At 46.4% G+C, this 21,041-nt stretch overlaps 1 protein-coding gene across 5 annotated transcripts in view; it reads right to left on the bottom strand.

The window, feature by feature from the left end:
• The window catches only part of STAT5B (signal transducer and activator of transcription 5B), a 76,263-nt gene that overhangs the window by 54,191 nt on the left and 1,031 nt on the right, over positions 1-21,041 (bottom strand). For 2 of the 5 annotated variants that reach the window (XM_021066241.1, XM_021066242.1), the window contains exon 1: positions 11,604-11,772. The exons of 1 other annotated variant lie outside the window; for it this stretch is intronic. The gene's annotated coding sequence lies outside the window, so the exon portion shown is untranslated. Of the gene's footprint in view, positions 1-11,603; positions 11,804-21,041 lie in introns of those variants that run through there. 2 more of the 5 variants (XR_002336818.1, XM_021066239.1) reach the window with 2 other exon arrangements.

The following is a 21,041-nucleotide window of genomic DNA, read 5'->3' as shown; positions in this document are numbered from 1 at the left end:
TTTTATGCTTTAGTACTCCCCAAACTGACTTAAAATAAAATTCAGTTAGGAAATTCCATTACAATAAATTACAAGGCAGTTAAAGCAGTTTTTACTAAGTTGAATTTTACATAAAAAGTGTAGGTGGTCTTCTGGGCTCAAAAATACGTATTTTTTTAAAAGATTGCAAGTTTATTTGCTATAAAATGTTAAGACCCACATAGCTATGCTCTGCAGTTCTCCTAAAACATCAGCTTGTAATTTATTTTCATTTTTCTTCCTTAAAGCGCTTAAAATGTTAAAAATGCTTTTAAACACTAAATCTAGTTAGAAAGAAATTATTTAATGTGAATTTAATTAAGGCAGAACACAAGTGTCTTGTATAAGCACAAGTGTTTTGAATATCACAATGAACACAGAGAAGTTATTAGCCATGACTAATGGAATTACAAGAAAAAGAAATCCATAAACCTAGCAACATTTTTAGGTATCACCATGAAAGAGAAAGCAGTACAAAAGCAAATGCAGAAAATATACTGAAATAATACAGTGTTCAGGGTTGTAAGAAGTTAAACTACGCCAATTTTTTTTTCAAAAGTTGAAAAAACAAACATACGCTTTCAATATGAAATGAACAGCAACCTAGTAGAGCACATACGCAAGTAAAATAATTTCTTTATTATACTTATAAACAGTACCATTCTCCATCACCTTAAATATAAAAAGATGGAGCATTCCGCCAAATATAGGAAATAACTCAGTCAAGTTCAATTATTTTAACTCTGAAAACATTAAATACAATTAGAATAATTTTAACATTGTTCATCAATTGTCAAATACCAAATAAGTATAGCATGCCAAATACTTAACACATCACAAATGACTTGCTTTTCTGCACCTAAAAAAGAAACACTAACTGAAAACAAAAAGAGATTTCTTGTTCTGAGATAAATAACATGCAGCAGCCATTTAAAAAAAAAAAGGAACTTTTCCCTAGCTTTACTGAGATATAATTGACATATAACAATTATGTGTAAGTTTAAGATGCAGATGTAAGGGTTTGATAGAAGCATATACTGTGAAATGATTACCACAATAAGGTTAGTTAACACATCCATCGCCTTACATAGTTACAATTTGTGTGTGTTTGGTGAGAACTTTTAAGAGCTACTCTCTTAGCAACTTAAAATATATGATATGGTATCCTTAACTACAGTCACCATGCTGTAAATCACACCCTCAGAACTTATTCATCATAATACCTGAAAATGTGAACCCTTTGACCACCCTGATCCACTTCCCCACTCTCCTCCGTAGCAACCACCATCTGCTCTGTTTCGAGGAGTTTGGTTTTTTCTAGATGCCACACATAAGTGAGGTCAGACAGTCTTTTCTTTCTCTGCCTGACTTATTTCACTTAGCATAATGCCCATGTTGCCACAAATAGTAGGATTTCCTTTTTTTTTTCTTGATTACGAAAGTATTTCCTGTTCATTATTGCCTATTTATTACAGAAAAATGGGAAGACACTAGAAAGTGCACACACACATACATACACCCAGTATCCCACAACCCAGAAGAAATCTTTTATTCAGTACCTACTCCTTTTTCCAAGCCCAGTTATACGTGACTGTAATTTGCTTTTTCATTGAATGATATAGAGTGAAGTTTACCTAAGTCATTAAATACTGTTTCATAACATGATATGAAATGGCTGAATAATATTCCATTGTATAGATATTCCTCAATAAAGTTCATTAATTCTCTAATGCTGAACATTGTTGAGGTTGTCTCCAATTTATTGCTATTTTACATAGGACTACGAGGAACAACCTTCATACAAGTTTTTGAACATGTTATGCCATCTAAATGGAACTGTTAGATCAAAGGGAATATGCACATTTTTAAGGTTTTCAGCATATATATCAAACTGTCTTTCCAGGGGAGTTCCCGTCGTGGCGCAGTGGTTAACGAATCCGACTAGGAACCATGAGGTTTCGGGTTCAATCCCTGACCTTGCTCAGTGGGTTAACGATCCGGCGTTGCCGTGAGCTGTGGTGTAGGCTGCAGACGCGGCTCGGATCCCGCGTTGCTGTGGCTCTGGCATAGGCGGGTGGCTACAGCTCCGATTCAACCCCTAGCCTGGGAACCTCCATATGCCACGGGAGCGGCCCAAGAAATAGCAACAACAACGACAAAAGACAAAAGACAAAATAAATAAATAAATAAACTGTCTTTCCAAAAAAGCACCAATTTACATTCTGACCATTAAGTATAAAGATGCCAATTTCCCCACATTCTTTAGCAACACTGCTTTTATTTTTCAATATTTTTAGTCTTTGTAAAGCTGTTGCTTAGAAAAATTATGTTACTGTCTTGGCATTTCTTTTTTTTTTTTTTTTGTCATTTCTTGGGCCGCTGCCGCGGCATATGGAGGTTCCCAGGCTAGGGGTCTAATTGGAGCTGTAGCCACCGGCCTAGCCAGAGCCACAGCAACGCAGGATCCGAGCCGCATCTGCAACCTACACCACAGCTCACCGCAACGCCGGATCGTTAACCCACTGAGCAAGGGCAGGGACCGAACCCGCAACCTCATGGTTCCTAGTCGGATTTGTTAACCACTGTGCCACAACGGGAACTCCTTGGCATTTCTTGATTTCTAGTGCAGTGGGACATAATTTTATGTGATTACTGGCCATATGTGTTTCTTCTTTTGCTCATTTTCCCAATGGGAGAACCATTTTTTTCTTCATTATTTGCATATATCCTTTACATATTAAGAATAATATTTGTCTTATTTTGTCACTTACCTTTGGTTTCTGGCCTTTTTGGCATAAAGAAGTTTTAATATTTATGCATTTTTATATATTTCTTTTATGAGTTAACTCATAAAAGCCACTGTATTTATATTTGTCCTGTTCACATTTACCAATATAACTGGAATGCAATGTTAAGTTCTGTCCCAACTACACCTCTCACACTTGGGTAATAAAAATTCAAAACCATAAATCTTATCTGGAATCTAATATATGGCACAAATGAACCTTTCCACAGAAAAGAAACTCACAGACTTAGAGAACAGACTGGTGGTTGCCAAGGTGGAGCAGGAGGGAGTGGGATGGACTGTGAGTCTGGGGTTAACAGATGCAAACTATTGCATTTGGAGTGGATAAGCAATGAGATCCTGCTGTATAGCACAGAGAACTATATCCAGTCACTTGTGATGGAACATGATGGAGGATAATGTGAGAAAAAGAATGTATATATATGTGTGACTAGGTCACTTTGCTCTACAGTAGAAATTGACAGAACACTGTAAACCGACTATAATGGAAAAAATAAAAATAATTTTTAAAAAAACATAATTTTTTTTTTTGGCTGCACCTGTGGCATGTGGAAGTTCCCGGGCCAGGAAATAATGAACCCATGGCAGAGCAGCAATCCAAGCCACTGCAGTGACAACACCGGATCCTTAGCCCTCTGTGCCACGAGGGAACTCCCAAAACCATAAATTCTGACAATGTCGCATTTCTGGGACAAAATTTAAAATGTGTGCTTATGGTAATAAGTTATCACTCCTTTGAAATTATGTGCTTTGCCCTGGTATTGCAAAATCAAAGGATCATGCTTTGTCACCAACTTCGCATGTTCACTGTAGCCATGTCATTCAGGAAGCCAAGTATTTTCCATTTTGTTTTGATACCTTCGACAGTTAAGGAGGAAGGCCAATCTCTATACACATTACAATGCATCTAGTATTTTTACTTGATATTTAAACTCATTGCAACATAAACTTTAAAATATGCTCACATTCAGGGCTTCCATATATCATTGCACAATTGAAACAGTAACAAGAAAAGAAGGAATATTTGCTTTGCATCCCTATATATAGACCTTCCATGCCTTTTGGAGTAAGGCTGTACAAAGTCCAATTCTCACCATCAATCTCTCTTACTTTCTACCAGAAACAGATCACAAATCCTAAAAACACAAATTCACGGGGTGAAGTGACTGTTTCATTCTGGAAACAGCTATATATTTCTGTAGACCCTAGTCTGCTACTTTTGTCCAGCCTAAAAGATGACCTGAAGATTCTTAGAAATATAAAACAAAAGGAAACAACAGAATTATCACTATTTCTGAGAGGACATGTTACCTAGTTTAAACCATGAATGAATACATCGTAGAATGCTACATTATAAAGCTGATAAATTCCAATTTTTAGTACTTTAACAGATTAAGTACTCAATAGTTTTCTTTCCTTCTTTTCTGTCACTATAATGACATTTGTAAATACAGTTTATTTAAAACATTTCCCCCAGTCTGATTTTTAAAAATCCCATTCTTCAAAAAAAACATAGTGATTTGCTACTCGCTATAGGCTTTGAATTTTAGACAACACAAAACAGTTTTTCACAAACTTTCTAATTGACTCTCACCTAAAAGCTGGAAAACCCCACTAAAGGCTTTTTTGAACTCATCAGACATAGAAGAAAAAAAAAACAGCTTTAATTGTAGGATCTCACTGACACAAACATAGGGAAATTCTGAGTTATAGATACCTCACATTAAGCTTTTTTCCACTGACATTGTAACTTTTGTCAACATTCAAAGAAAATTCAACCCTGGTCAAAGGTGACAGTTTGACAATCCTGGAAGCTAACATCCTCTGTTTATTTGCACAAGTTCATACTCTGCTCAGGGAACTGAAGTTTTTCTCATCCCTGACTTGATCTCTCAAGTTCAGATCACTATACTTAAGGGTTGTGAATTCTGTCCCCAAGGGGTAACTTCACAATCCACCTCTAAGGAAAAGTGCTGAGAGAAAATAAGCATCAGATTATGAAGAGGAATACACTCCTGGCACTAGTTTCTAATGGCCTTTACACAGCTCTAAAGACACAATGAGTTCAGTTGCCTAAAAATTATCCCCCCAAATTAAAATCCTAAAATTATCCCCCCCAAATTAAATTTATATCTCAGAAATCAAAACTACTAGCTTTAAAACAAGAATACGATCATAAATCCCTTTAAAATAAAGTTGTAAATAAAATGAGCCAAATACTTGCATTTTCTCAGTCAACAAACATGCAAGTCTCATAACACAATGGCACAAAAGATCCTTTTGTTTGTAAACAGAAGCCAAAGAGACAGCTTATAGCTCTTCTCCTATGATGTATATGGCAATGTTAGTGGAAGAACAACAAAGGGCAATTTAGAGTGAAAATTAAGACCTTCTCTGTTTTAATACCATTTCCATCAGGAATATATACGTTAGCTGGAAAAATACCTATCATAACCTTTACGAGCTTAAAAAAAAATTCCCAATATATATTTAAAATTTTCTTTTAAATAACAAATGAGAATCCATTTTTGGAATACAAGTAAAGAAACATAAGCCTTAAAGAAACCATGTGTCTCATTGCAAAGTTGCAGCTGCGGGTTCTTCTTTGCAGTGCAGTGGTTAGGAATGCAGCCTCTGGAATCAGCCTGGCCTGGGTCTGGATCCAGCCCTGCCATGACTAGCAATGTGACCTTGGACAAATTACTTAACTTCTCTGTGGCTATTTCTTCATCTTTCATATGAGGATGATGTTAAAACATAGCAAGAGCTTATAACAGTGTCTGCTTGGCACATTGTAAGTGGACAGGGTTAGGTTTGTTTGGTTTTTTTTTTAATCATTTTTCTACTTTCAGGTTTGGGACATCATTTGAAGTACTTTTAATTTTCTGATCACTTTTTGAAAGATGTCATAATAATTATTATATAAATAATTAGTGCACCTTCCCAGATGAGCCCATGGTAGAGCTACAGAGCAGAGCTATATCCCAGAGTGGTAGTATTTTATACAAATTATGGATATGGCTGTCACTGGTAACTTTGGCTTGATTTCTCATATGCAAAAAAAAATCCCCTACCAGGAAAAAACAAGCATTATTAGCAAACACTTGGGTCTGTCCTGTTATCACTGCAGGTAAAGCCAAAGTCATTTTTACTAGCCTGATGGGCACTGAAAATATTAGTCACCAAATTGATCCCAACAAATAACAATAATTGATTGGCTCATTGATGTATTTCCCCTTGTCTTCCCCAACCTTTCTCTAGTCAGAAAGGAAAGTTTTCTTATTTTCTGAGAATCTCATTACTGCTCTCAACCCATACTCTATATCTTAGTATAATTAAAAAATGAGTCAGCATAAGCACCTCAAAAAACTAACACTGCTATAATGCACAGGGAACTATAACTAGTCACTTGTGATGGAACATGATGGAGGACAATGTGAGAAAAAGAGTATATATATATATATATATACACACACACACACACACACACACACATACACACATATGTATGACTGGGTCAATTTGCTATACAGTAGAAATTAACAGAACACTATAAATCAACCATAATGGAAAAAATAAAAATCATATAAAGAATAAATAAAAATATAGCAATTTGGGTAATGGATTTAAAAAAAAAACTAGCAGTGCATAGAATATGGAGATATTTCTCTTTGTAATAGAAATCTGGAAAAAAAATGTTTTAAAGTATTAAAATACCAAAGGCAGTGGAAGAAAAATGGAGAAAGGGTGTCACAGTAGATTTTGCAAGCTAGCTTCCAAAAGATAAATGTTCTGTATGTATTTTTCATCTAAATAGTAGTATAATACATGGGAAGTACAGGTAATTATTATGAACAAACCCAATGAAGAAAATATCCAGTATTTGACAAATTATAAATTCTCCTTTCTTGATTAAAGGGGAAAATGAGAGGTTAAGATAACTATATATTAATCTCATTTGCAAACTGCATTATGCATAACTGTGCAACACACTAATGCAGTATTGCCTTTAGTAATGTCATCCAAAAGAAAATTTAGGAGAGAGAAACTGCCCCTAAACTGTAAACATGTTTGAATGCCAATTTAATTAGAAGTCTATTTAGTTATTACACTTCTTAAAATAACATTAGTTGAAGGCCAGGAAAAGGCCACTTGCTTCAGTCACTGAAACAATACTATACATACTCGTTTCAAGCATAGTCTTCTCCACAAGGCTCCATATAACTCAAACTCCAACATTTCTATTAAAAGTGATCTACCACTTTAAAATCACCCAGGAGGGTCAAGGAAGAGTTTTACGGCTGAGGATGATTCCTCCAAAGTTCTACTACCATCCTGGGCTATGCATCAGATCCAAGCCACAGTGGTGACCTATAAGGTGACCTATAAGCTGACCTATAAGCTGTGGCAATGCCGATCCTTTAATCCACTGTGCTGGCTGGTTCGAACCTACATCCTGGTGCTGCAGAGACCCTGCAGATCCCATTGCACCACAGCGGGAACTCCCTCCATGACATTCTGTATCCCTTTTAGGTGAGGTCAGACAATCTGCTGTGGTTACTGCTTAATAGATGGGGTTCTATACCATATGAACCTATGGCAACCCCTCTTGAAAGCTCTGACATTCAAAGCTCCACATAACACATTTTCACTCTTAGTGCCGTGCATTTTCTAGGTATTGGGGAGGAAAACAGAAAGCAGTAGCTCCATTTTTCTGTTAAATGCACCTTTGTTGTGGTAGTTGTTGTTAAGACTCCTTCCAAGGCAGCTAAACCTTGAAGAGAGCTGGGAAGATTCAGGAATGTTTTGCCTTTCTAACTGGGTAGTCGGGCTGAGCTCAGGAAAGTTGTCATGAAGTAGTAGAATGGGTCAAAGACAAACCACATGGCTTCTGATGCTCGCCTTTATCTGTTTAAAATAAAAATGTCACACTGCAAGAAGGTTAACATGTGGACCTAATTTTGAAAATACAAACAGGAAGCACCCCCACCCCAATATTACCATTTAAAAAAAAAAAAAAAAAAGGAAACCAAACCTCAAAGATACCTTCCAAGGAAGTCATGGGTGTGACCAAAACTAACAAAAGTAATAAAACGTCATCTGAAAACCTGAAACCACCAAAAGTGAGGGTCTCCTTCAATCAACTAAAAGTCTAACACCTGTATATTATTCCTTTCTTTGCTTAGTAAAAATAGCATAGACTTAGATACGTAAAATCTTCTCCAAACTGGCTTAGGGTTTTTAGTAGAAAAGGATCATCCCTAATAAGAAAGCATCCAATGTCCACAGTCTACTTAAAATAAAGACATGACAATTAAGAGAAAGCAATTTTAAAAAATTAATCAATGTGATGCTCACGATTTATATATTTATTTTTGCTTTTTAGGGCCACACTCGAGGCATATGGAAGTTCCCAGGCTAGGGGTCTAATCGGAGCTGCAGCTATCGGCCTACATCACAGCCACAGCAACACAGGATCCGAGCTGCGCAGGCGACCCACACCACAGCTCACGGCAACGCCAGATCCTTAACCCACTGAGCGAGGCCAGGGATCAAACCCACAACCTCAGGGTTCCTAGTCGGATTCATTTCCGCTGCGCCACGACGGGAACTCCAATGCTCACAATTTAAATGTACAAAAAAACTGTCTGATCAATGGAAACTAGATTGTTAAATCTGACTTTCTTATTCGCAGAAACAAGCATAAAACTGTTGTGTTTCCAACATTGCAGGGGAAAAAAATACTTCTGATTTTAGAACAGTTCTATTAACAAAGCTCAGATTTAAAGAAAAATCTTTTCCTTTAAACGCCACACACAATTGGGGCCAGTGATACTTTAGAACAAACTTTTAAACATTATTTTTATTAAGAAGTGCCAACGTTAAAGTATTTTGATACTTTCCCTTGTGGTAAAAGGGCATCTGTCTGAAGAGCTCAGTAACCTAGAATTGTCAGATAATTTTTAAAAAGAATAAGTTTCAAATGTGCCAAACAAATTAATAAGAAACAGGAGGTGTTGGGGTTTTGTTTTTGTTTGTTTTCTTTTTTTTCTTGGTTTTTTGTTTTCGCTTCTGCTGGTAGGAATAATGTGGCAATCTACACTCTCATAGAAGGGGGAAAATGTGTCACTGGTAAAACATCTAGAAATCTGTGGACACGATGACATACACGTTTGCAGGGCTCTAGAAGAGTTAAGCTTCCCTTGAGTCTACCTTCAACCTGTAATCTAATCTTGAGCATGTTATTTACCTATTTGTAACACCTCCTATTATAGTAAGACTACCTGTATCACCTCCCTACCCAAGAACAAGCCAAATGAACCACAAGCACGTTTATAAATCGAAATCCAACACAAATCACAAATAATTTGAACAGCCCTTGAAATGATGTGAATATAACAACAGCACTTGACACAAACTGACATAAGTACCCCAAGAGCAACAAATGATACCTTTTAACTAGTCTTGATGTGGTTTTTGCATATGTAAATACATTTTAAAAAAAATCATTGAGAGTAAGAAAATGAAGATGAAATGAGAAGTTGGGGCACAATAGGAAGTTCAGACCAAAATATTTATGTCGTAACACTCCAAACAATGATAGCACTTTTTCCCCCTTCTATCCTATATATCATGAAGTACTTATTTAAGAAACACAGCCACCTTCAATTTCTTAACATGATCTATATTCATATCCTGCAGGCAAAAATGTGAATCCTGACTAGTGAGAAGGTGGGACAATTCATTTAGTTGGGTATACAGCAAAGATTTTGTGCAGTGCAGCTCCAAGTTATGCAATAACCAAACTGCTGGTGATAGAAATCAACTCTTGTTTTGTTTTCTGATGTTTTGCTTTTTAAAAAAAAAGATCTCTCCATTACCTCCCTGTGTCTCAATCAGGTGCTTGAAATTTTCATCTTCCCAAGGCTACAGAAAACAAGTAACCCCCTCGATAACACTTACCTGACCAAAAGTATGGTGTTGTTTTGGTTAAACATGAGAGACATCACAAATTGTCACATAATTTTTTCTTAAAATCAGCAGCCCCTTCACCCATTGATGCTATCAATCCTAACAACTGTGATCTTCCATGAGATGGAAGTTGGTACCAAAACAAACGAAAACCCGAAGCCTTGGAACAAAGTCAGTCAACAGAAATCCAGCATTTGAAATTATCAGAACTGATCTAATGTTACGGTGTTACAAAAATGAAATTAGAAAAACATGAAAAGCACGCTGAATAAAATACGTCCTCTTCTAAGAACTAGAGCCAGTGAACATAAACAATGTAATCAATATAAGCAAATGAACAATAACAGAAAAATGTTGAGGAAAGAGGCAAAGTTCTATTATTTTAACCTAGTGATAACAAAATATTGAGGTAATACACTCAACAGCTGAAAGCTTATTATGGCCCAGGCGCCTATCCAACCACTTTGGAAACCTAAGATACAAGCGGATGATAAACACCATTTGAAGACTGAAAAAAAAGGACCTAAGCTCAGTTTAATAATTTGGTGACACACTAGCCCTTTCAAGGGGCACTCCCCGAGGACATTCTAGGAACAATTTATGTAACTGTATTTAGGCAAATATCTACTACTTCTCGGTCCTTTGGGAAGAGCACTGCATCGAGAGTCCTCAGACCGACATTTCAGTTCCTGAGGTCCTAAACAGCTGTGAAAACGAAGCAGGCCACCTATCTGGCCTCAGTTTCCTCATTCGTACAATAAAAGAATGTAGCATTACCGCCGGGGCCCTTTCCAGTCCTAACATTCTACGACCCACTTTAGGCGCTATTTACTCGATGCCACGGTATGGCAGGATTACAAGGGTCAAGAAGAAAAAAGATCCGGCATGGCTTTGGGGGGAAAGAAAGGATCGCTATCTATTTGCCCTTAAAATTCCTGTGGTTCTCCTGAATCCCCTCTTCCTAAAAGCTGGCGCTTGCTTTTCTTCCTCGCCTTTTCCATCACTGCTGGCTACAAGTGTCTGCAAACGCCTCTTGCTCCACACAAGTTCTTTCCTCTTTGATCCGCCTGACCATCTTGCCAGATTCCTTTAGCCTCAGACCAGCTTTGGTGACACAACGGCTCCCCTTCCGACTCTGTGTATCTACCCCCAGCACCAGAAGCACTTTTTAACTCTTTATTCCCGGCTTAAAAAAGGAATGCGCTGCATCCCACCGACACACGCACAAGCCCGGGCCTGGCGGGTCCTGACGAGGGATTCTGCACCCCAGAGCCTGATCCAAGTGTTTGTGTTTGTCGTCTGGACTCCTTAAAAGGCACCTTTCCTTGAAGCCTGGCTAATATCCTCCCACCCCACCGGGCACTCCTGGGCTCATCCCACCCTCCAGGAGTCGCAGATATCTTTTCCGAAAAAAGGAGGAAAAGCGAGGAGCCGGCAGGGGCTATTCGGAACTGCAGTACCAAGGTGCGAGGGGACTGACCGCGCGACCCTTTCGCTCTCCCGGGTCGGCGCCGGGGTCCCCCGCACGCCTGCCCCGACACGCTCTCACACAAAGTCTCTGTCCTCTCCCCCTTCCGCCCCGCCGCAGCCTCCGCACGACGCCCCTCGCGCGGCCCCAGCCGTCGCCCCCCGCCGCCCCCCTCGCTCAGCGCGCGGCCCCCGCGCCCGCCCTCCCGGCCCGGGGAGCGATGGCGGCGGTGCGGCCCTGCTGGGCGTCTGGACAGCCAGGGCGCGGGGCCCCGCCCGGGCGGGCCCCCCGGTCTCCCTCCGCGGGCCCCGAGCTCCGCGTTGGCCCTTCAGCTCGTACCTCGCTCGGCCCCTCGGGCGCCAGCGGCTGCCTCCCGCCCGCTCTCTGGCTCGCCCGCTCGCTCGCTCCCTCCCTCGGCCGGGCCGCCGCGCGTTGTCGCCTGCGCTCGATCCCGCCCGGGGTGACGGCTCCGGCCGCCGACTCTCCTCGCGCCGGAGCCCACGGGGGCGCGCGCGCCGCTCGCCCGCGGAGGCCGGGCCGCGCGCGTCGTCCGCAGCCCAGAGCGCGCCCCGCGCCGGCGCGCGCCGCTTCCTGGTTCCGCCTGGCGCGCGCGCGCGCGAGCCCCGTGGTCCCTGGCCTCTCGCGCCGCGGCCGCCCTGGAGAGACCCGGAACCCTCTCTGCGCGTTCTGGAGAAAGCGGCGCCGCGCGCAGCCCCTCTTCGCGGAACTCCCGCCGCTTTGCGGCTCGGCTCCCCGGCCGGGTCTGCCGGCCGCGAGCACATGTTGCTTTGTTTGGGTAGGGTCAGTTCGGCCAGACTGTTGTGGTCGTGTTGACTGGCACCCCCCGACTGCGACCCGCCCACCTTCCTTCGCCAGGGCTGAGGCCCGCGTTCGGGGTCCTGTCCTTCCCAGGCCCGAGGTCAGAAGTCCACCGCTGCCCCATCAATAATTATCCCGGGTTTGCTCCCTGGAGGGCGTTTCAGCCAGGGCTCTGGCTGCTTACCACAGAGACCAGCAAGCAGAAAGCCTGCAGGGACACAGCCGGAGTTTACACTGGCCCTTGCGGAGTAGATCCATCGTCTGTTCCCGAGTGAATCTATGGGGGACAGAGGCATCTGAGACCATCTCCCTCTCTGGGGAATCGTGCTAGCTCCTACCAGAGGAGCTGCGGGGGGCGGGGGGGGGGCTCTCTGCTCTATCTGGAGAAAGAAGAATAAGCAGGATCAGCTCTGTAGGATCCAGAGGCAAGGGAGTCTCTGAGAGCCTTTTGCATGTAATGGGGAGGGAGTGTAGTATCTGAAAAGGCCGCCTGAGTCACCCACTCCAGCTACATCTCTGGAGCTGGCCAACGGTTTCCCCGGCAACCCTCCAAGGGCCAGCACCAGAAGCAAGGCATGTCAGATCTCCAGAAACCCAGCTGCAGGGGCCAAAGGAGGAGAGGGACCCCCCCACATACACACAGAGCGTCCCTTCCCTACAGTCTGAAAATCTTCCTGTCCAGAGAGGACCAAGATCTGCAAGTCCCCACATTCTCCCATAATCCTTTGGCAGCCCTTCCCAGCAGCCTTCCCTTCACCTCCAGAATAACACCAGCCACAAAGGTCTTTGTGTGTGCAGCTGATCACAAACTCTTTCTCCCCCACCCAGGCTACTTCTTTTATCCCACACTCTGGGCCAACACCTGGCACGGTGCTTTGCGCGGAGTAGGTACTGGGAGCTTGGAGGCCAGAGCAGGAGGACAGGCTGGAGCAGGAAGCTGGACGGAAGCACCAGCCCTGGGCTCTCTGGCAACCCCTCTGACAGTCACTGCACATGAGGTTTCGACATTTGGGTACACTGCTCTTTTTTGGAAGCTTTCATACCCGCACACATGCCCTTCCCCCTGCCTGGAATTTCCAGCCACTCAATGGCTGCCCTTTGGCGACACTTGCTCCAGGCAGCACGAACCTTGCTCTCCCTCTTTGTTTCCAGCCACGCATTTACGCTCCTACTATGGCACCTCTCGTGCTGAAGGACAGTTTCTTGTTTGCATGGCTCTCTATCCCCAATGGCACACACTATCCCATTCACCTTTCAATCCTCCCACACCGCACCCAGCCCAGAGCAGACACTCAATAAATATTTGAGGAACAAACCCTACGTTCTAGGAATAGAAATGGAAACCAGGAGGACTACATAGTAATTAAAAGCATAGAATCTAAAACCAGCTCACCATCAACTCCATGAGCCATGTGACCTTAAGCAAATTTTCTGCCTTGATTTCCTCATTATAATACAGTGACAGTGATAGGACCTACCTCGTAGCATTGTTGTTAGTTACATGCATACCGCTTCAAAGGCTGTAAAGCCCTATAGGGGTTGTTAACTGTTATTACTGTTTTTAGTAACAGTGAAGATTTATACCTCTCTTCCTAGGAATGGTCAGGTCGAGGGCTCAATCCATTTTCCTTGGGCGCGGGTGATCAGCGGCAGAGGGTGCTAGTCTGAATGCCTGGGAGGGCGGGGCAGGTATGTCACTTTATTCTCGCATCTCAGAGCACATCTCTGACTGACCACGAGGCACCAAGCTAGATCTGGCTGGCTGTGTGCACAGACACAAAGGACGGAATGTTCTAGTGACTGCTTCTACGAAACAAGAATGTTGTCAGCCTACGAGAACAAGGCACATCCAAGACCTATTTTTCCCATCTTCCAATTCAGGTGAGGTGAGATGCTACCTGGGTCTTCTGGTTCTCCTGGGCCACAGGGACATAGTCTCCTAAGTTGAGGGGACACCAGGCTGAGACAGGACACTGAAAGAGTCTTAGGAAGACCGAAACTGAACAGGAAGCTAGGATCCAGGGAGACCCTACAGAGAGCCCACCTAGAAAGCTCCCAGAGACCTAGCTGTGGATGCAGAGGTGTCCACGGCACAGGGAGTCAGGGTCACCTCCTAGCCCACCCTGGCCTGACCCAGGAGAGAGAGAGAGGCTTGAGAGAGAGCCTGGAAGTCTGTCCACGCATCCTACCTACTCTTTGCCAGGTACTGACCCCAGCCTCTTCTGTCACTTAAATGCACTAGCATGTGGCTACCTCAGAAACAGCCTCCCCCACTTCCCATCCTTCCTCCACTGAGGCTGTTTTCTGGAAACGTAGTTGAAACCACAACCATGATCCCCTCTAGCCAGCAGACCCACGATCATGTGGCTTCTCTCTCCAGAACTCTCTGTACCTCGGGAATCAGATTGGTACTGACCACAGAGCAGCCACAAAAGGACACCTGTGGGGAGTTTCCTCCTTCCTTGGGGTGCGGGGTTCTTCCCGATTAAGTCAATAAAGGCCTTGGAGTTCCTGTTTGTTGCTCAGCGGGTTAAGAACACGACGTAGTATCCATGAGGATGCGAGGTCAATCCCTGGCCTCTCTCAGCGGGTTAAGGATCTGGCATTGCTGGCACGCTGCAGCGTAGGTTGCAGATGCGGCTTGGATCCTACATTGCTGTGGCTGTGGCGTAGGCTGGCAGCTGCAGCTCTGATTCAACCCCTAGCCTGGGAACTTCCATATGCCAAGGGCGTGGCCCTAAAAAGAAAAAGAGAAAAATTTAAAAAAAGTCAATACAGGCTTCTGGAGCCTCTGACACTCAGTAGACAGAAAGCAGAGACCACATCTCCATGGCCCCAGCTGGAAATTTGTCACAGCCAGTGGTTCATGGGGAGGTGTCTGTTGGTACCAGGGGTAGTGAAAAGACCTGAGTTTTACAGTTAGATCTGGATCCAAATCCCAGCTCTGCCAAATTAGCAGTTCTGTGACTTTTGTGTGTGTGTGTGTGTGTGTGTGTGTGTGTGTGTCTTTTTAGAGACTCACCAGCAGCATATGGAGGTTCCCAGGCTAGGGGTCGAATCAGAGCTGTAGTTGATGGCCACAGCCCCAGCTACGCTAGATCTGAACCAGGTCTGCGACCTACACCACAGCTCACAGCAACCCACTGAGCGAGACCAGGGATCGAACCAGCGTTCTCATAGATACTAGTCAGATTCACCTCCGCTGAGCCACGATGGGAACTCCAGCTCTGTGACCTTACTCAAAGTACTTCATTTCTCTGAGGGCCTCAGCTTCCCTCACGTGTAGCTCACAGGAGGTATGGTTATGTTGGTAAACACAGATCTCGCCCCCTGGAGATCCTCATACGCTCTTTGTCTTGCACCCATCTGGGCTCCCTTTCAACCAGAGTTAAAGGGGTGGCTCTTTGGAAAGCCTGAGGGGCCCCTGCCTGCCTTGGTCATCTTGCCCGTTCCATCCAGAGTCCTGGGGTACAGCTGTACCATCCAGAGAGGGTGGGGCTGACACAGAAGAAAGAGCAGAGTGTCGCCCCAGCCAGAAACTTGGGGACTTGCCAAGTGGGTTAAGATTTCAAAAGTCAGAGTTCCTGTTGTGATTCAGTGGAAGCAAATCCGACTAGCATCCATGAGGACACAGGTTCAATCCCTGGTCTCGCTCAACGGGTTAAGGATCCGGTGTTGCCCTGAGCTGTGGCATAGGTTGCAGATGCAGCTTGGATCTGGTGTTGCTGTGGCTGTGGCCAGTGGCTACAGCTCTGATTCGACCCCTAGCCTGGGAACCTCCACATGCCATGGGTGTGGCCCTAAAAAGACAAAAAAAAAGAAAAAAAAATTCAAAAGTCATCCCAGCACCAGGCAAAAACGATGCCAAGGGTGGGAAAGCAGGTCGTTAGGACCAGAGCGGGCAGAAGCCAGGGCAGCAGAGGAGACATCCTTCTGGGTCTGTGAGTCAGGATGTGTGAAAGGGAGTCGGGGCTCTGGAGCTAGAGAAAGGGAACCCCTGCATTGTCAGAGCTTGGGGGAAGCCCTATGCTGTTTTAGGGACCTTCGCTAATCCAACAGGTATTTATGAAGCCACTATTATGAAGCAAGCAGTGAGACACAGCCCTTTAGGCAGCTAATTAGAGCCCTAAGAAGTGGGTTGAAGGGCTGCAGGAGTGCAGCGGAGAAGCTATGAAGCTCTGCTGGTCCAGGTCCCTGAGCACCTGCTATGCCTTGGGCTCTGTGAGTGTCTTCACAGCAATCCAGGGAGGTGAGACTTGCTGTCTTCCTTTGACAAAGGAGGCTGCTCAATTCAGAGAGGCCGACTCCTGTGCCTGCAGTCACACAGCAGGGCCAGGCTTGCATTTCAAAGAAGTGAAGTAGTTTAAATAAGGTCACACAGCTGCTAAGTCGGCAAAGCTGGGATTTGGAACCAGATCTAACTGTAAAACTTAGCTCTTTTCTCTGCTCACGCTCTGGCAGAAGTTGCCTTGGCACTGACAGCGCTCCCCCCACCCCCCAAAAAAAACCCTGGCCATGAAAAACCTCCATCCTAAGGCCCTGGAGATGTGGGATCTCTGCCTTCTTGTTGAGCGAAGGATGTCCAACGCCTTTGCATTTTCCTCTGGGCCACACTGACCTTATGAAGATGAGGGGGACGTCACCAGGTGGCCAAGGGAGGAATGACATTCCAGGTAGATGGAATGGAGGTGGCAAAGGCTTGGAGTTGAGAGGGGACAGAGTGCTGGCGGAACTGCGTGGCTGAAACACAAGGTGAAAGGGAGGCCTGTGCGTGGGACCCTCACAGCAGCAAATGAAGACCAGGCCAGTAACCAGTGGGGCAAGCATGGGCCACTGGACCATTCCTTTTTGTTTCTTTTTTTAAGGTTTTTTTTTTGTTTGTGTGTTTGTTTGTTTGGCTGCACCTGCAGCATGTGGAAGTTCCCATCCAGGCATTGAACTTGTGCTACAGCAGAGACTCAAGCCACTGCCACAGTGCCAACTCTGGATCCTTAACCTGCTTCATCACAAGAAAGCTTCTGAACCATTCTTCATTTTGACTTTACATCCCCCAGCGGCTCCTGGGGCTGAGAGTGGATTTTGGCGGCCGGGGGATGGGGGAAGAAGTGGGTGGGTGGATCTATGCAGGCAATAACCCAGGGAACAATGGGAAACAGAGATGGGGAACAAGGAGCCCCCTCAGGTCATAACAAAGGAAAGTGGCCAAATGGTGGGGGATGGGGGGGATGGAGATGCACAGCTCTGTTCCCCCCCCCCCGCCCCCAGGGCTTGAGGTCCCCACTGGGCTGGCTAAGACACAGAAGTTTTCTTGTTGGGCTGGAAGGAGAAACTAGCTGAGCGGGAAGAGGGGCCTGCTAGTCACCGGGGATGAGATGGGAGCCAGATGCCACCCAGGGCTGCTCAGGGTAGTCACCATTCCCATCGGCTGCCCCCTGCCCCAGCTGGGTGCTGTGGCCCACCCACCTCCCAGGCCAACCCCTGCCGGGCGGCGGGTGGGCTCCTCCCCGTGGTCTTGACTGGGTAGGAAACACGCTCAGCCCAGACATTGACCCCCCCCCCTCCCTGTCCTGCCAGCTTCTCTCCCAAGGCAGGTGGACAGGGCAGCTGGGCAAAGGGAGGCAGCCTTTCCCCTCCCACCCCCCGGGTCAGGCCCACACCCCTCCCCACGCCCTTCCCAGAAACAGAGGACAGTTGCTGTGCCTCAGGCTGGAAGGCCTCGTGTTCTCTTGGCGACTTCACTGTAAGTTGACTTCCCTGAAGAGTGGTGGAGGACAGGGGACAGGGCAGGAAGGGACCCAGCGGCTCCTTTCCTTCCCTCCAATTCACATAGAATTCCTCAGCGCACACCCTCCCTCGGCTCTGTCTTCAGGGACAGGAATGGGCAGCAAGTGCCCAGGGAGGCACCAGAGCGAGGAGATTCCGGGAGAGGCAGCCATGCTGCTCGCAGGGTGCAGTATATGCTGAGCATGGCTTGGGGTCCCCCTTCTAGGAGCCTCAGGGGTGGGGGCTGGGGGGTCGGTACATGCAGAGAAAGTGTGGGGGTGAAGCAGGATGCTTAACTGCCCACGGGCTTCGGCTGTCCCCTCTCTGCCGGGGCATGGAGATGCTTCCTGGAACACCTCCAGCTTTCTTGGGAAGGCTCTTCACCCCCCACCTCCCTGCTGGCTCCCGCGCAACAGGAACTCTCCTTGAAGAAGGGACTTGGAGCAGAGGAGACAAAGCCATCTCTGTACCATCTCCCCCTGCCCCCAGGGACAGTTAGGTCAAGGTGACCTCAGTCTGTTCTCCCCAAGGTAGGGGCATCAGCAGGACCTCCTTCATGGCTAACCTGGTCTACAAGAGCCAGAAACAGGAATTGGAATGGGATAATTCTTCCGGTATAACTTGAGTCCACCTCCAGGTGACACATAAGTCACACTGGCTCCTTCAACAGAGCTGGGGCAAGGACCGGTGTGGTGATGGAGGAGCCATGCTTGGTGCCGTGAAACAACCATGGGCTAGAGTGCAGACTGCGGTGTGTGCTCCAGGGAAGGAAAGTTGAGACAGGTGGACTGGAGACCTTGCCCACAGAGCCAGGCAACTTGGATCCTGGTGCCAGCTGTACGCTTACTGGCCAAACTGCTGTGGACAGGACCCTTTTCTGGACTGATGAAAGGGGATGCACCTGGCTCTGACGGCCTTCGAGGTCCCTGCAAAGATCAATGGAGTTGAAGAGTTCAGTCAAGTTCGTATACGAGTGTGCCATGATTCAGTTCAGGATACGTGTACAGTATATGAACTACAGGCTAGGCTAGGGATTATCATTAGTCCTAATAAAATGTATCCAGTCTTCTTTTGGGGAAAGTATTCCCATGATTTTTTTTTTTTTTTTAATGGCCGCACCTGCCACACATGGAGGTTCCCAGGCCAGGGATCAAACCTGCACCTCGGCAGCGACCCAAGCTGCTGCAGTCAGGTTCTAAACCCACTGTGCCACAGCAGGAACTCCCTGTGAGATATTTTTTTAATCCTCCTCATTCCCCCTACAATGTTATGACTTCGAACTGGGGATGAGAGACAGTTAGGGATGGCGGCCTGGGGCCCCAGCTCAGTCCAGACACCAGGCAGTTTCTGATCTTCCTGAATCCCATTCCCTCGACCTCAGTTTTCTCCTGTGTAGTCTGGGCCCTTAAAACCACCAGGGTGCTTTGTGGTGGGAAATAGCAGAGACCAAACCAGGGGACTGAAAGCAAAAAGAAACCCCAAATTTGACATTTCCGGGTACTTGCGTTATCAGGAGCCACGACCACAGTCACCTCTGCCCCCAACGCGACTCTGACACGCTACCCTCCTCCACTTTCTTGGTTGGCCTTTGCCCATCCTGGGAGAGCTCCAAAGCTCCTCCCCTCCCGCAGCATCTCAGAAGGAGAGCAGAAGCCCAAAGAAATGGAGAGCAAACCAGACAGAATCAAAGAGAAAACCAGGTAGAGACCTAGAGAGAAAGAATCAAAAGAAAGAGAATCAAAAGGCAAGAGGAGGAAACATGCCGTGAAGGACACGGGGATTCAGGGCCTCACAGAGACCAAACGGAGAGACATCCAGAGGTGGCCAGGGAAACAGCTGCCCACGTTGGGCGCAGGAGGGGGGGATGGGAGGGTTCCGAAGGCACTGGGGCACACCCTTTTAGGCCAATCCCTCCCGTTTTGGTCACGGGCACCCTAATACAGATTTTTCAGGACCCAGAAGGACCCACCCTCTCGCCCAGCCCAGTCTGACCCAGCCAGATGTTTGGTGGGTGGGGCTGCCAGCTGGAGCAGCAGGCCTCTACAGGCCCTGGGGAGGAGGCTGGTGAGGTAGCTTCCTGGGAGTGGGCAGGCAGGGCCCCTATTCTGGAGCTGGCACCCCCCGCCCCCGCCGACCCCAGCCTCCCCAGATGCCCAGATGGGGATGCATGGCAAGAGTAATCCTCTGCATGCCAGATGCGGCTCAGAAGACTTGGAGACCCACGGGATCTGCTCCCATTGACTGACTTCGCCACCTGCTCACAGTGACAGGCTGGAGTGCCCAGGTGCCAAGTAGGGCCCACTCACCGTGCGGCAGTGGGTTTGGATCTGCCACTGACAGTCCTCCTGACACTGGCCAAGTCAATTCCCCTCTCCAGCCTCTGTTTCCCCGTTTGTAAAATCATCTTTTCGGTTGTTTCCAGTGCTGACACTTGACTGTCATTCCAGGTGACTCCCTGGCTGTGTGTCGGACCCTCCTCTGGCCAAATCTGTTGCACAGAGGAGGGGAAGAAGGGGTGAGGGGGTAGCATGTTCCCTCATCCCTAGAGCAGGGTTTCCCCAATCCTTTTTGAACCCCTTTACCATTTCAATTTCTCTCCCCATGGTCCTACCAACTGAGACTGCGACCACACATGGAGTGTGTGTGGCGGGGGTGGATCTGCAGCTTTAAACTTCTAGTGGTCTCTGAAATAAAAGAATGAAAACGGGGAGTTCCTGTTGTGGTTCAGCGGTAATGAGCCTGACTAGTATCCATGAGGACGATCCCTGGCCCCACTCAGTTGGTTAAGGATCCGGTGTTGCCATGAGCTGTGGTGTAGGTCACAGATGCAGCTTGGATCCCGAGTTGCTGTGGCTCTGGCATAGGGTGGCAGTTACAGCTCCATTTTGCCCCCTAGCCTGGGAACTTCCATATGCCATAGGTGCAGCCCTAAAAAGCAAAAAGAAAAAGAAAAAAGAAAAGAAACTGGGGGAAGTAGTGAGTGGTGAGAAGATGGATGGGTGTGGGATGGGGGAGGGAATAGAGAGAAAAGGGCAGATCCAAGAAGGAATTAGGGAGGGAGGGAGGGAGGGAGAGGAGAATGATTCCCCCCAGGACACAAGGTCTTGGCCCAGCCAGCTGTGAGTGGGCAGCCAGGCTGGCCCCTCCCTTGATGCTGCCAATACCAGCTGCCAGGCAGAGGGGAGGCCCCAGAGG

Source organism: Sus scrofa, chromosome 12, assembly GCF_000003025.6.
Source record: "Sus scrofa isolate TJ Tabasco breed Duroc chromosome 12, Sscrofa11.1, whole genome shotgun sequence".
Lineage (NCBI taxonomy): Eukaryota > Metazoa > Chordata > Mammalia > Artiodactyla > Suidae > Sus > Sus scrofa.
This window is presented reverse-complemented; position numbering and strand designations above follow the sequence as displayed.